General features: G+C 52.6%; 1 protein-coding gene across 2 annotated transcripts in view; it reads right to left on the reverse strand.

Moving 5' to 3' along the window:
• Positions 1-12906, reverse strand: part of MYH9 (myosin heavy chain 9) — a 105244-nt gene extending 92338 nt beyond the window's left edge. Inside the window, exon 1 of one of the 2 annotated variants that reach the window (XM_034948848.3) lies at positions 12613-12906. The gene's annotated coding sequence lies outside the window, so the exon portion shown is untranslated. The remainder of the gene's footprint in view (positions 1-12612) is intronic. The other variant, XM_034948846.3, reaches the window with a different exon arrangement.
• Between the last annotated feature and the right edge of the window lie 531 nt (positions 12907-13437).

The following is a 13437-nucleotide window of genomic DNA, read 5'->3' on the forward strand; positions in this document are numbered from 1 at the left end:
GGAACCCAACGGTTTCAAGTTGGCTGATGTCAAGACCTCACTAGGCAACATGATGGCAGGTTGCCTGGCTAGCTGGTTCCCCAGAGGGCACTACTCAGACAGGCACAGCAGTGCCTGGATTCACGCTGGGGCCAGGGTCTTTCCACCTGCTCTCCCTTAGGACCAACCACATTCATTTGAAAAATGGCCAGTGGGGTTAAAGGTGAAGTCAGTAGCCAAGGCATCACTGCTGACCTGGCAACCCCGCTGTGGGTTGCCAACTGCTGTACGCGAGATCCCATTCTGCTGCAGCCCAACGTTCTCTCTGCCCATTGAATGAATGCTCAGCCACTGGTGAGGGTGGAGGCCTCAAGGACCAGCCCAACCACTCACCGCCAAGTGAGAAAACACAAGTCCTGGAATGCAGGGCGTCTCCAAGGCCACAGAGAGTCAGGAGCTGGAGCACCCAAGTTTGAATCCCTGCACAGTCTCCCCATCTGCAAAATGAGGATAAGTTCCTACCTTATGGAAACAAGGGAAGAATTAAATGAGATAATCCATGTAAAAGCCCTAGCATGGCCAGGTGTAGGTGCAGTGGTGGCTCACGCCTATAATCCCGGCACATTGAGAGGCCAAGGTGGGAGGATCACCTGAGGCCAGAAGCTTGAGACCAACCTGGACAACACAGTGAGACCCCATTTCCATTTTTTTAAATGTAAGTTAAAATTTTTTAAATAAAAGATGATAATTTTTAAAAAGCATCAGCATGGTACCTAGTACATACAAGTGCTCAATAATTTCTTTTTTTTGAGATGGAGTTTTGCTCCTGTTGCCCAGGCTAGAGTGCAGTGATGAAATCTCAGCTCACTGCAACCTCCGCCTCCCAGGTTCAAGCAATTCTCCTGCCTCAGCCACTCGAGTAGCAGGGATTACTGGCATGTACCACCACACCCGGCTAATTTTGTATTTTTAATAGAGACGGGGTTTCACCATGTTGGCCAGGCTGGTCTCGAACTCCTGACCTCAGGTGATCCACCCACCTGGGCCTCCCAAAATGCTGGGATTACAGGTGTGAGCCACCACGTCCGGCCAATAAAGTTTAATAATTATAATTAATAACAAGGCTGTGATGTGACTCAGAGAGCAGCTCTTCCTCCCTTCCATGCCCACCTTCCCATCCTCCCTCCTCCTCCCAGGCAATCCTAGCCTCCAGGAACCTAGCTCAAGATGCTCAGATGTCTCCTGACTCAGGGTAGCATGGGCTTGCCTCAGTATCCCAACTCCCTGTTGGAGGATAAGGCTGCTTGGTGACAGGGACAGGCTGTCAGCCCTCCATCGCTGCTGAGCCCCACCAAGCCAGCACAGTGCAGACCACATAGCTGGAGCTTAGGGAGTCTCTGCGGACTGACTTGGCAAAGGGCAACTCCCTTATACCCAATACTTGCTTCTTAAATATAAAAAATAAAAACTTGAAAATGCCCCCTACCGCCACCTTTCTCCTCCCAGGGATTCCCCGATCAGTGTTCTGTAAAATGAAGAGGTCACTAACCGGCATTCAAAAGCTTTTGGCTATCTAGGCCTCCCTGTCGCAGGCTTAGAACTGAAGACACTGGCTGGGCGCTGTGGCTCATGCCTGTAATCCCAGCATTTTGGGAGGCTGAGGCAGGGGATCACCTGAGGTCTAGAGTTTGAGACCAGCCTAGCCAGCATGGTGAAACCCTGTCTCTACTAAAAATACAAAAATTAGCTGGGTGTGGTGGTGCACACCTGTAATCCCAGCTACTTGGGAGGATGAGGCAGGTGAATCGCTTGAACCTGGGAGGTGGAGGTTGCAGTGAACCAAGATCGTGCAACTGCACTCTAGCCTAGGCGACAAAGCAAGACCCTATCTCAAAAAAAAAAAAAAAAAAGTGAAGACACCAATGAGACCTGAACCCCATTTGTGCAGTAACGACTAGGAGCTGACTCTGTCCCAAACACGGAATTACAGCCTAGGAACAGAAATGAAAGAAGACCCCGCCTTTGACCTCCTCATCCACACAGGACAGCGAGTTCTCAATCTTCTCCCCGATTCTGGCCCAGTTAGATTAAGTCACCCAGACTGTCCCAAATGCCTCGTTCTTATGTTTATCTGACAGGAAGCTGCCTTCTCTAGCTCAGTGACTTAATGTGAAACACAGGAAACGCAGTGGCTTTTGAACATAGACAACTCTAAATAAAGGTGCCTCTATCGCTTTGTAACAGCCTTTCCAAAAAAAAAATACTTAAACCAGCTCAGATCAGTGTAATGAGATGAACTGAACTGTATGGGAAAAGGATGCGAAAGTTGCAGGCATCAGAAACCCCAGCATCAATGCCGGGGGCGAGTTCCAGCAGGTTCCTCAGTCATCTTAATCACCGCACCTTGTTATCGAGGGACAGGCTTGTTGGATAAATACGAAATCTCTAAAACTTGAACCTGGCCGGGTGCGGTGGCTCACGCCTGTAATCTCAGCACTTTGGGAGGCCAAGGCGGGCGGATCATGAGGTCAGGAGATGGAGACCAGCCTGGCTAATGCGGTGAAACCCCGTCTCTACCAAAAATACAAAAAAATTAGCCAGGCACGGTGGCGGGCACCTTGTAGTCTCAGCTACTCGGGAGGCTGAGGCAGAAGAATGGCAAGAACCCGAGAGGTGGAGCTTGCAATGAGCCGAGATGGTGCCACTGCAGTCCAGCCTGGACGACAGAGCGAGACTCCGTCTCAAAAAAACAAAAAAAAACTTGAACGTGTATTTCCTACCACCTGAGGAGAGATGATGTTATTGTTACTATGAAGAAAAGGAGAAGCTGGGCGAGGTGGCTCACACCTGTAATCCTAGCACTTTGGGAGGCCAAGGCAGGTAGATCGCTTGAGCTCAGGAGTTTGAGACAAGCCTGGGCAACATGGCAAAACCCCGTCTCTACAAAAAAAAAAAAAAAAAAAAAAAAACTAACCAGGCCTGGTGGTGCATGCCTGTGGTCCCAGCTATTTAGGAGGCTGAGGTGGGAGGAATGCTTGAGACGGAGGCCGAGGCTGTAGTGAGTTGCTATCGCGCCACCACATTCCAGCATGGGCAACAGAGCAAGACGCTGTCTCATAAAAAAAGGAGAGAGATGAAGGGGAGGAAGAGGAGGACCAGACCACTTCACATCCATTTATAATGCTAAGAAAGAGGCTTCTCCACGGTGCAGATGGGAAAACTAAGGCGAGCAGCAGGAGAAAAGGCGGGGGGTCTGCTCCTAGCTCTGCCTGATCCCAAAACTTTATTTTGTTCCTTCTCCCGTGCATTTTGTGTTGAAAATACAACAAATTATCACCCGAGACATTAAGTGACCTAAAGTTACTAGAAATCAGGGCTGGCTGAGGACAGTGGGCAGCGGTGTGGCTTTCTGAATGGCCCACCCTGCTGCCTGGCACCACCCCATGTGAAATATTGATTTTTCGAGCTGTGGGAACTTTCAGCCCAAGTGGCCACGTCCAGCTGGAAGAAGTTCAGAGAAACCCAAAACACTTCCCACCCCATTCCTTAACCCTAGTGCCCCCCAACAAAAAACAACAAAAAAGACGAAGGGAGTAGAAGAATAGACTCTTAAGGAAAGATTAAAGGAGCTAAGTATGTGTTGCTTGGCTAAACAGGGCATAAACATCAAAAAAAAAGAGAGTCACCATTTAGAAAACACGTTTAAATAAAGCCTCCTGATTTGGAAAGGCACTGGGTATGAGCGAAACCAGGGGCCAAGGTTTTCTACTGACTCACAGAATGAGCTTGAGCAAATCGCTTTTTCTCTAATTAGGAAAAAAAAAAAGAAATGTTATTTTAATTATTCCCAACATCTCTTCCAGCCAGGCATTCTATAATTCTAAATCCAGTAGGGAGGGTTTTCATTGTTGTTGCTGATTTTTCTTTTAAGCAGGGGATCATTTCAAATTAGAGTTAAAATGCAAGAAGAAAGGCTCTTCTTTCTAAGGCCCACGTCCTTTTGGTGAGTGGCAACCTACTCAGAGATTAGCTTCGAGCTCCCCCAACACATTAAAAATTGTACAGAGAGGCCAGGTGCGGTGGCTCACGCCTGTAATCCCAGCACTTCGGGAGGCCGAGGCGGGCGGATCATGAGGTCAGGAGATGGAGACCATCCTGGCTAACACGGTGAAACCCCGTCTCTACTGAAAATACAAAAAAAATTAGCCGGGCATGGTGGCGGGTGCCTGTAGTCCCAGCTACTTGGGAGGCTGAGGCAGGAGAATGGCGTGAACCCGGGAGGTGGAGCGTGCAGTGAGCTGAGATCGCGCCACTGCACTCCAGCCTGGGTGACAGAGCGAGACTCCGTCTCAGAAAAATAAAAAGTTGTACAGAAAGACATCATCTTGGCCTAAGAAGGCAAGAGAGGGACCTCCCTGAGAAGCCCCTTTTCTCCTCTGGGACATACCATAAGGATGGTAAGGGCCTCTGAGAGGTACCAAGGAAGTGACTCGAGGGTGGGGAAGATCAGCTACCTGTAACCCCAATACAGGCCTTAGCCCAACCTGCACGGCAGGAAGCCACACCCTTCCGGAAGGCCCTGTAAAGGCTCCTTCCAACCACAGCAGGAGGGTCCCGGGCTAGAGATGCAGACAGCCACTGAGGGACTCCCAGCTGCTCCAGCGCTTGGCAGGCCAGCTAAGGGCCTTCTCTGGGGACACCTGCCCGGGTGCTGAATCATCTCAGGCTCGAGAAGCTAATCGTGGGAATGGGAACCTGAGTAATTCCAAAAGAAACCTAGGTTACTTTTTAAAGAGACACGCATCAGACAGAGTGGGCAGCTCCCCTCCTGCCTCCCAAATATTTGGTGCCATCTAAGCACAAGGGACAGGGAGCTGGGTACAGATACAGGCCGCCCGCCCATGCAGTGGCGGTCCCATTTTAGAGCCAGTCTCATAGTGTGTGCTCATGTGTGACTCACACCATTCCCCCAGGAGGCCCGGAGGCTGCCTTGCAGGACCTCAGGACCCTGATGGGGTCTTCCAGACTTCACTCAGGAAAGGAGTCAATCGGGCACAACAGCAGCGCCGGCAGCTCCTCCCAGGGCCCACACCATCCAAAGCGAAAGACAGCCATCCTTGAGAAGGGGGGTAGGGCCCTCCGATTCAAAACACCCCTCTGATCACATCTTCTCAAGAATTGGGGCTTTTCTAGTGTTGTTATACATAAAAACCACAGGCCAGATGTCTTAGGGGAAACTGGGGACAGAGTGGGAAGGGGCATAATAGTGGATGCAATGACCCCAAGTTAAAAAAGAAGGCCAGGTGGCCGGGTGCGGTGGCTCACGCCTGTAATCCCACCACTTCGGGAGGCCAAGCCAGGTGGATCACCTGAGGTCAGGAGTTCGAGACCAGCCTGGCCAACATGGTGAAACCCTGCCTCTACTAAAAATATAAAAATTAGCCAGGCGTGGTGTGGTGACAGGTGCCTGTAATCCCAGCTACTCGGGAGGCTGAGGCAGGAGAATCGCTTGAACCTGGGAGGTGGAGGTTGCAGTGAGCTAAGATCATGCCACTGCACTCCAGCCTGGGCAACAGAGTGAGACTCTGTCTCCAAAAAAAGAAAAGAAAAGAAAAGAAAGAAAGCCAGGTATGTGAGGGCCTGGGTTGGGCTTCAGGTTGGGGTGGGCTCCCCAGGACAGGACAGCTTATGATTTGGAGCCAAGCGAATTATGGAAACCTTGCAAGAGGGTATCCCAAAACGCTTTCCAGACACACATGCAGGCTTTCTCTTCTCATACAGCAAAGAAAAATCAATCATCTACCATTTCCCAGAATATGAGGAAGTAGATCAGAAAGGACTTCTGTTTAAGGGGTTACTCTAGTGATGTGACATCATGGGAAGAAAACAGGACCCAAAGGTTTCAAGCACAAAGACCCTTCCCTCTTACCTTGTACAAGGTAGGCATTCAATATGCAATATGGAACCTAAAGCAATGCACTTTAAAGTTGAGACCTACAGATTAGCCAGCTGGACCCCTTATTTTTATAGTTAAGAAAAATAAGAAATAGCTGAATTTTTGATTCTTTAGGGACAATATGGCCGGGCACACTGGCTCATGCCTGTAATCCCAGCACTTTGGGAAGAAAAAGCAGGTGGATCACTTGAAGTCAGGAGATGGGGACCAACCTGGGCAACATGGTGAAACCCCGTCTGTACTAAAAATACAAAAAAATTAGCTGGGCGTAGTGGTGCACACCTGTAATCCCAGCTACTCAGGAGGCTGAGGCAGAAGAATCACATGAACCCAGGAGGTGGAGGTTGCAGTGAGCCGAGATCGATCATGCCACTCCAGCCTGGGCAACAGAGCGAGACTCCATCTCAAAAAAAAAAAAAAAAAGTATTGAGTGAAATGTACTGCTCACTCCCTGCTCCTGTTGCCTAGACCCTAGGCAACCACCATTACCAGGGTCTCAGTATCTTTCCAGAAATACTGCATGCACAGAGCAGAGTTTACATACCATGTTTTACACAAAACGAAGCACCATTTACACTACTTTGCGTCTGGTGTTTTTCACTTACAACGTAGCTTGGAGAGCACACCCTATCAGTACATATGGATTGACCTCATTTTTCAAAGGGATGCAAGGACTTCCACTGTACAGCTGTACCATGATTTAGTTGACCTTTTTAATAGCACAACTTGTTTCCTGTCATTTTCTCTGTCAATGCCGCAATGAAGATTCTCAGACATTTCCTTCAGCACATCTGAGTTTATCTGTGAGATGAATTCCTAGAATACAGTCGGAAGGAGTATGCTTTGACAGATACTGCCAAACAACTTTCTTTTGTTGTTGTTGTTGTTTAATGTAACAGAGACAGACTCTCCCTGTGTTGCCCAGGCTGATCTCGAACTCCTGGGCTCAAGCAATCCTCCCCCATTGGCCTCCCAAAGTGCTGGGATTACAGATGTGAGGCACCATGCCCAGCCCCAAACGACCTTCTAAAAAGAGGGTTGTACAATATACACTCCCATCAATAAGGCACCAGAGTGCTGGCCAGGTGCGGTGGCTCACGCCTGTAATCCCAGCACTCTGGGAGGCCAAGGCGGGCAGATCACCTGAGGTCAGCAGTTTGAGACCAGCCTGGCCAACATGGTGAAACCCCGTTTCTATTAAAAATGCAAAAATTAGCTGGGCGTGGTGGCAGGCGCCTGTAATCCCAGCTACTTGGGAAGCTGAGGCAGGAGAATCGCTTGAACCCAGGAGGCGGAGGTTGCAGTGAGCCGAGATCGCACCACTGCACTCCAGCCTGGGCAACAGAGCGAGACTCAGTCTCAAAAAACAAAAAAAAGAGTGCCCAGGAAATTAAAATTACTTGATTTTGCTGGGTGTGGTGGCTCATGCCTATAATCCCAGCACTTTGGGAGGCCAAGGCGGGTGGATCGCCTGAGGTAGGAAGTTCGAGACCAGCCTGGCCAACGTAGTGAAACCCCATCTCTACTAAAAATGCAAAAACTAGCCGGGTGTGGTGGTGCACCCCTGTAATCCTGGCTACTCGGTAGGCTGAGGTGGGAATATTGCTTGAACCCAGGAGGCAGAGGCTGCAGTGAGCCAAGATCATGCCACGGTACTCCAGCCTGGGCAACAGAGGGAGACCCCATCTCAAATAAAGAAATAAATAAATAAATAAAATTACTTAATTTTTCAGTTTTTCAGGCACTCCCATACATAACTTGTGGGCACATAAACTGGTATGATATCTTTGTAGGGAGATACGGCACCTCCTCGGAAATCAAACCTGGCCAGGTGCAGTATTTCACACCTGTAACCCCAGCACTCTGAGAGGCTGAGGCAGGAGGGTTGCTTGAGCCCAGGGGTTTGAGACTAGCCTAGGCAATACAGCAAGATCCCATCCCTACAAAAAAACACAAAAATTAGCCAGGTGTAGCAGTGTGCACTTGTAATCCTGGCTACTCAGGAGGCTGAGGCAGAGAACTGCTTGAGCCCAGGAATTTGAGGCTGCAGTGAGCTATGATCATGCTACTGCACTATAGCCTGGGCAACAGAGCAAGACCCTGCTTCAAAACGAAATCAAAAAACAAAAAGGAAATCAAACCTCCCCTCACCCAGAGCCAGAGTTGGAAGTAAGGTCTCCAGTCACCCAAGTCCAGTGCTCTTCCTGTATCACCCTTTGGCTATCTCCCAGACCACAGGAAACCATGTGTTTGAACTAAAACCACAGTCTGCACACCTTCTGTCCCAGCCGGGGCCCTGTGAAGAGGTTACTCAGCACAAGTTCATGGCCAAGTGCATCCAAAAGCATCAGCAGATGGGCCTCATAGCCACTTGTGAATAGGCAGTCCACAACCACAGTCCACAACCACAATACACGCATACGTTGTTGTGCACAGAGGCAGAAAGAACACTGAGCTAGAAGCCAGGAAAACAATCTGTCCCCCAGCCTCATCCCCACCCCCTCAATCTGATAACCTAGGGAGTTAAGACTGGTCATTTATATTAAAAAAAAAAAAAAAAAGGGGGGGGTGGGGGCCAGGTGCGGTGGCTCACGCCTGTAATCCTAACACTTTGGGAGGCTGAGGCGGGTAGATCACCTGAAGTCAGGAGCTCGAGACCAGCCTGGCCAACATAGTGAAACCCTGTGTCTACTAAAAATACAAAAAAATTAGCCACGCATGGTGGCGGGCACCTATAATCCCAGCTATTCGGGAGGTTGAGGCATGAGAACCGCTTGAACCCAGGAGGCGGAGGTTGCAGTGAGACAAGATAGTGCCACTGCACTCCAGCCTGGGTGACAGAGTGAGACCCTGTCTCAAAAAAAAAAAAAAAAGTGGGCGAGGGGGTGCTGGGTGTGGTGGCTCACGCCTGTAATCCTAGCACTCTGGGAGGTCGAGGCCAGTGGATCGCCTGAGGTCAGAAGTTCCAGACCAGCCTGGTCAACATGGCAAAATCCCATCTCTACTAAAAATACAAAAATTAGCCAAGTATGGTGGCAGGCACCTGTAATCCCAGCTACTCGGGAGACTGAGGCAGAAGAATCGCTTAAACCTTGGGGGCAGAGGTTGCAGTGAGCTGAGATTGTGCCAGTGCACTCTAGCCTGGGCGAGAGTGAGACTCGTCTCAAAAACAAACAAACAAACAAACAAAAACCATATACAAGCCGGGCACGGTGGCTCACACCTGTAATCTCAGCACTGTGGGAGGCTGAGATGGGCAGATCACCTGAGGTCAGGAGTTCGAGACCAGCCTGGCCAACATGGTGAAACCTCATCTCAACTACAAATATAAAAACTAGTGGGGTGTGGTGGTGGGCACCTGTAATCCCAGCTACTCGGGAGGCTGAGGCAGGAGAATTGCTTGAACCCAGGAGGAAAAGGTTGCAGCAAGCCGAGGTCACGCCATTGCACTCTAGCCTGGGCGACATAGCAAGACTCTGTCTCAAAAAAAAAAAAAATTATATATATATATATATATATATACAGCCATTACATATTAGGCCATGTACATACCTTATTTCTTTCAGTTCATGCATCTAACCCCACAGGGTAGGATCTTGATTCCCATATTATACATAAGCACATCCAAGCTGTGAGGCTATGTGACTTGCCTAAGGTCACAAAGCTAGTAAGTGGCATGGTCAGGATTTGAACTCAGCCTGTTTCCAAAGCTCACGTTCTTTCCACTACCCCACTCTTCCCAGCTCTAAGAGTGGGATTCAGTAAGCCATAGCAGCAGCACTGCCAGGGCTCCATTCTTTTGTCAGCAGAGGACTCCAGCCCAGGGTCTCAGCACACCAAGGGTTAAGGCTGAGAGGCAGTGACTCTCTGGGGCTGCACAAAGGGAAATGCACTTCCTGCCCCAGCAGGCAGAGATGCTGTTTTATGCTCAGTAAATTAGGACGTTTGTTTAATTAAGACGACACACAGATTTTGTTATTCTAAATATTTTTGGAACATGATGCTTGGGAGGAAGCTGTCAAGGCACGGGTTTTTTTTTTTTCTCTCTCTCTCTTTTTCCTTTGCTTTGGGTTTCTCTTTCTCCCCCTCCAAGAGAAGGGTAGGGCCAGGCTCGGAGGAAAACAACAGCCAACCCCTCCTCTCCTTTTGAAATAAAGATGTCAAGCTGGTAAGGGCTGTCTTAAGTACTTTATTGAAGAATTAGCTAGAAGAGGAAGTAAAGGAAGAACAGCCAGCCTGGTTTCTAGCAATACCCTACCAGGCTACACAACAATGCTGCATTTTTTTAGTGTGTTTTTCTTCTTTTAAAGAGCTAACAGATCCTTGTTTTGTTTTTTCTGGAGCAAGAGCGGGCAAAAGGCAGGCTGTGATTAACATGCGTCCTTCATCCTACAAGAGAGAAGTTGTCCCATCTCCAACCCCTTAGGTTAAAAAGTTTAAAAATAAAAGCAAGAAAGCCAGGGCCCTCCCTCTCCTCTACCCTCCTGAACCTTTCAGATGAACAGCCTCACCGAATGCTGCCCTTCTCTCCGGGGCTGGGGAGCTCCCCAGAGCCTGCCAATGCCGGCTCTCCAGACACCTGGCTCTGCCCACCTGCGCTGCCAGGGTTTGCTGAGTGTGGAGACTGAAGTTCTTTGGTGTCACCCCACAGTCATCCAGAGCGCAGTGGCTCTCAAATTACACTGAGCAATCTCTCCATGTTTGTAATTACCCCCCAATTACCCACTAAGTGGCTCCTCACTTTCCAACACCGCATGCTTGCCTCAGTTTGCCAAACCTGCAATGTGCTTCTCCCTTGTAGCAGCCTCCTCCTTGCCCAAGAGAAGTGGCCCCTCTCAGCCTTGAAATTCCTGAGTCCTTTGTCTATGGCATACTTGGGACACACATCACAGGCTGCCTTTGTATTTCACTCGTTCTGCCACTTTCCCCTTGAGGACTGTAAACTCCCCAAGGGCAGAGGCAGGGCCCCAGGGATTTCACAGGGCAGTCTGGCTCCCTTCTCCCAATCCCCATGACTCACAGTACCTTTCCGGGGTCCCTGTCATCTCTACCTCACGTTAGACTCATCTACAGATTTGTCTCAGTTCTCCCCTAAGTGCCCATGGGCACGGGCCAGGTCTTACTCAACCTCCCACCCCCCCACCACCTGGCAGAGTCCCTGGCACAGAGAGGGCAGTTAAATATTTGCTCAATTACACATCTGTGTCCCCTTCCCCCACACAAAGCAGCCTTGTATATAAACTGACTATTATTAATTGAGTGATTGTCTCAAAAGGCCTCCCTCCTTACCAAAAAGGGACTCCTAAGCCATCAGGTGAGCCAAACACTGGCCCAGACAGTGGAGTTAGAATGGCCACAGTGCTGCGCTGCACGGAGAAGGAGCTAAGGCTCTCTTCCCTTTCCACAGTTCCTCATCAGTCACTTTGAAATCCTGTTAAACCCAGAAAAGGGCGCAGTGAACCGAGAAGTGGCTGGGCCTCTCAACTGCCCGGTGGAGACAGACGCCTGCCTCTACGACCTGGGACTTCCCAAGGAGTCTTCTCTCCACACCGGCTGGGTGGGGCCGTGCGCTCACCCTGCCCCCCACCACAGGACAGCCGGCAAGCTAGCGCTGGGGGTGCAGAGTCTCAGTTTGAAACAGCGGGGCTTCCCTGGAGAATGAGGGTGCCGCAGTCCTGTCTCCTGTGCGTGGCCCCAGAACAGGATGGGGTGAGGACCCCAGCACAGGGAAGCGGGTGCGGGGAGTGGAGAATAGAAAACTCCGATCTGGCTCAAACAGGAAAGATGCAATCGCCCAGGTCTGCTCATAACGGCAGAGCTAGCTGCCCCCGCACCCCGCCCAGACGGGATGGCCCCTGGGTGCGGTGGAATCAGGTGCACGCCTGGGCGGCCCCGACGGCTGCTGCATTCCGGGCCTCCCTCCCCCGAGGATCAGAAGTCGGAGGTCGAGGGCTGGAGCAGGGACTGGGGGTGGCCCTTCCTGTCTCGCGCCCGGGTCCCCGCCGGGTCGCCTTTGTCCGGGCAGCCGCCGCACCTCCCCCGGGCCCTCCCCGACCAGTCGGACGGCAGCGGGCGAATGAGGAAGTCGGCCGCGGAGGCGGAAACCGGGCCGGGTGCAAGGTCTGCAGCGGGACGGTCCGACTCTGGCTCAGGAGGACGCCCTGACAGCTGCCAAACGGTGCCCGCTGCCCGTTACCTCCGTGCCTCAGACGCCAGAAACTTCCACGGGAGCGGCTGCCCCGGGCTCCCAACCCGTGAGGCTGCGTCCCAGGGGCCGCGGCTCCCGGAAGGGGTTAAAAAGTTTGCCCGAGTCGGGCCTGGGCGAGGCGAGGGCGGGGCGCGTGCCCCAGCGGCTGGGGGAGGTCGGCTCCAGTGCCCAGTCCTGGGACCGCGCCGGGGGACACGGGGGGCGCCGGGGAGCGCCGGGTCCCGAGGCCGCCCCTGCACCCCGAGGCCTCGCTGCCGCCGGCGCCCTCCCCGAGCGCCCGCGTGGGGGTCCCGGTCCCCCTGGGAAGGATGCTGTGCCGGGCCCTGAGCCGCGGGCGTTCGCGCCCGCCCGCGCGGGTGGCGGGCCGCACTGAGCCCAAGAACCACCAGTCGGCCTGGCGGCAGCGCGTCTCGCCCCCGCCCGCCCGCCGCCGCCTGCCCGGGGCGGGACCGCGGTGGGGCTCGCTCACCTGAACCTGGATCTGCCCCGGGAACAGGCGCTGCTTCTCCCGAGAGGACTTTCTCGAGCGCTCGGGCGGCGGCCGGGTGGGGCGAGCGCACGAGGCGGGAGCTGCAGCAGGTCAGCCTTGCTTAGCCTTCCGTGCCCTGCCCAGGAACCGCGGTGATCTGCGCGCCTCACCGCACCCAGCTCGGCTCCTCGCCGCCTTCCCGCCCCGCCCTCGGAGCCGCGGGCCCATTCCCAGCCGGGAGCCGGCTCCGGGGCGGAGCCTGGGGCACAATCCCGCCCCCTTCCTGCTACACCCACTGCAGGCCGCACCTGGCCTTGATGGGCAGACGTATTGGCCTGTGGAAAGGGGGGTGGGCGGAGCCTCTGCGGCCAGATGGGTGGGGATTCAACCTCCTCTTTCCGCCCCACCTCCACCCGCTCCACCTTCCCCCGCGCTTCCTAGGCGGGAGCCCCGCCCTCTAGGGCGGGTCCAACGGACAGCCAGGTTCTAGGACAAGGATTGACACAGGGGGAATCCAATCAGGAGGCGGCGACTCGGGGCGCGGAGAGCCCCGGGCCGGGGTTTTGGTGCCTTGCCTGGGCCGGGGCGAGGCCCGGCGGGAGCCGACTGGGAAGGTCTGGAACTCTGACACCCCGCCCCGCGAGCTGTGCTCTCAGTCTCATGTCATCCCACCAGAAGGACAGATATTAAGTACCATATATGGGAAAAATGCTATTTTACATAATTATGATCCCTGTGGGGGCGGGCATGGACTCAGCCCTGGATTCCATTGTGAGCGTCTTAAGTTCGATTCCTGACCCTGCCTCTTTAGGGTCCGCACGTTGC

Source organism: Pan paniscus, chromosome 23 (assembly GCF_029289425.2).
Source record: "Pan paniscus chromosome 23, NHGRI_mPanPan1-v2.0_pri, whole genome shotgun sequence".
Taxonomy (NCBI): Eukaryota; Metazoa; Chordata; class Mammalia; order Primates; family Hominidae; genus Pan; species Pan paniscus.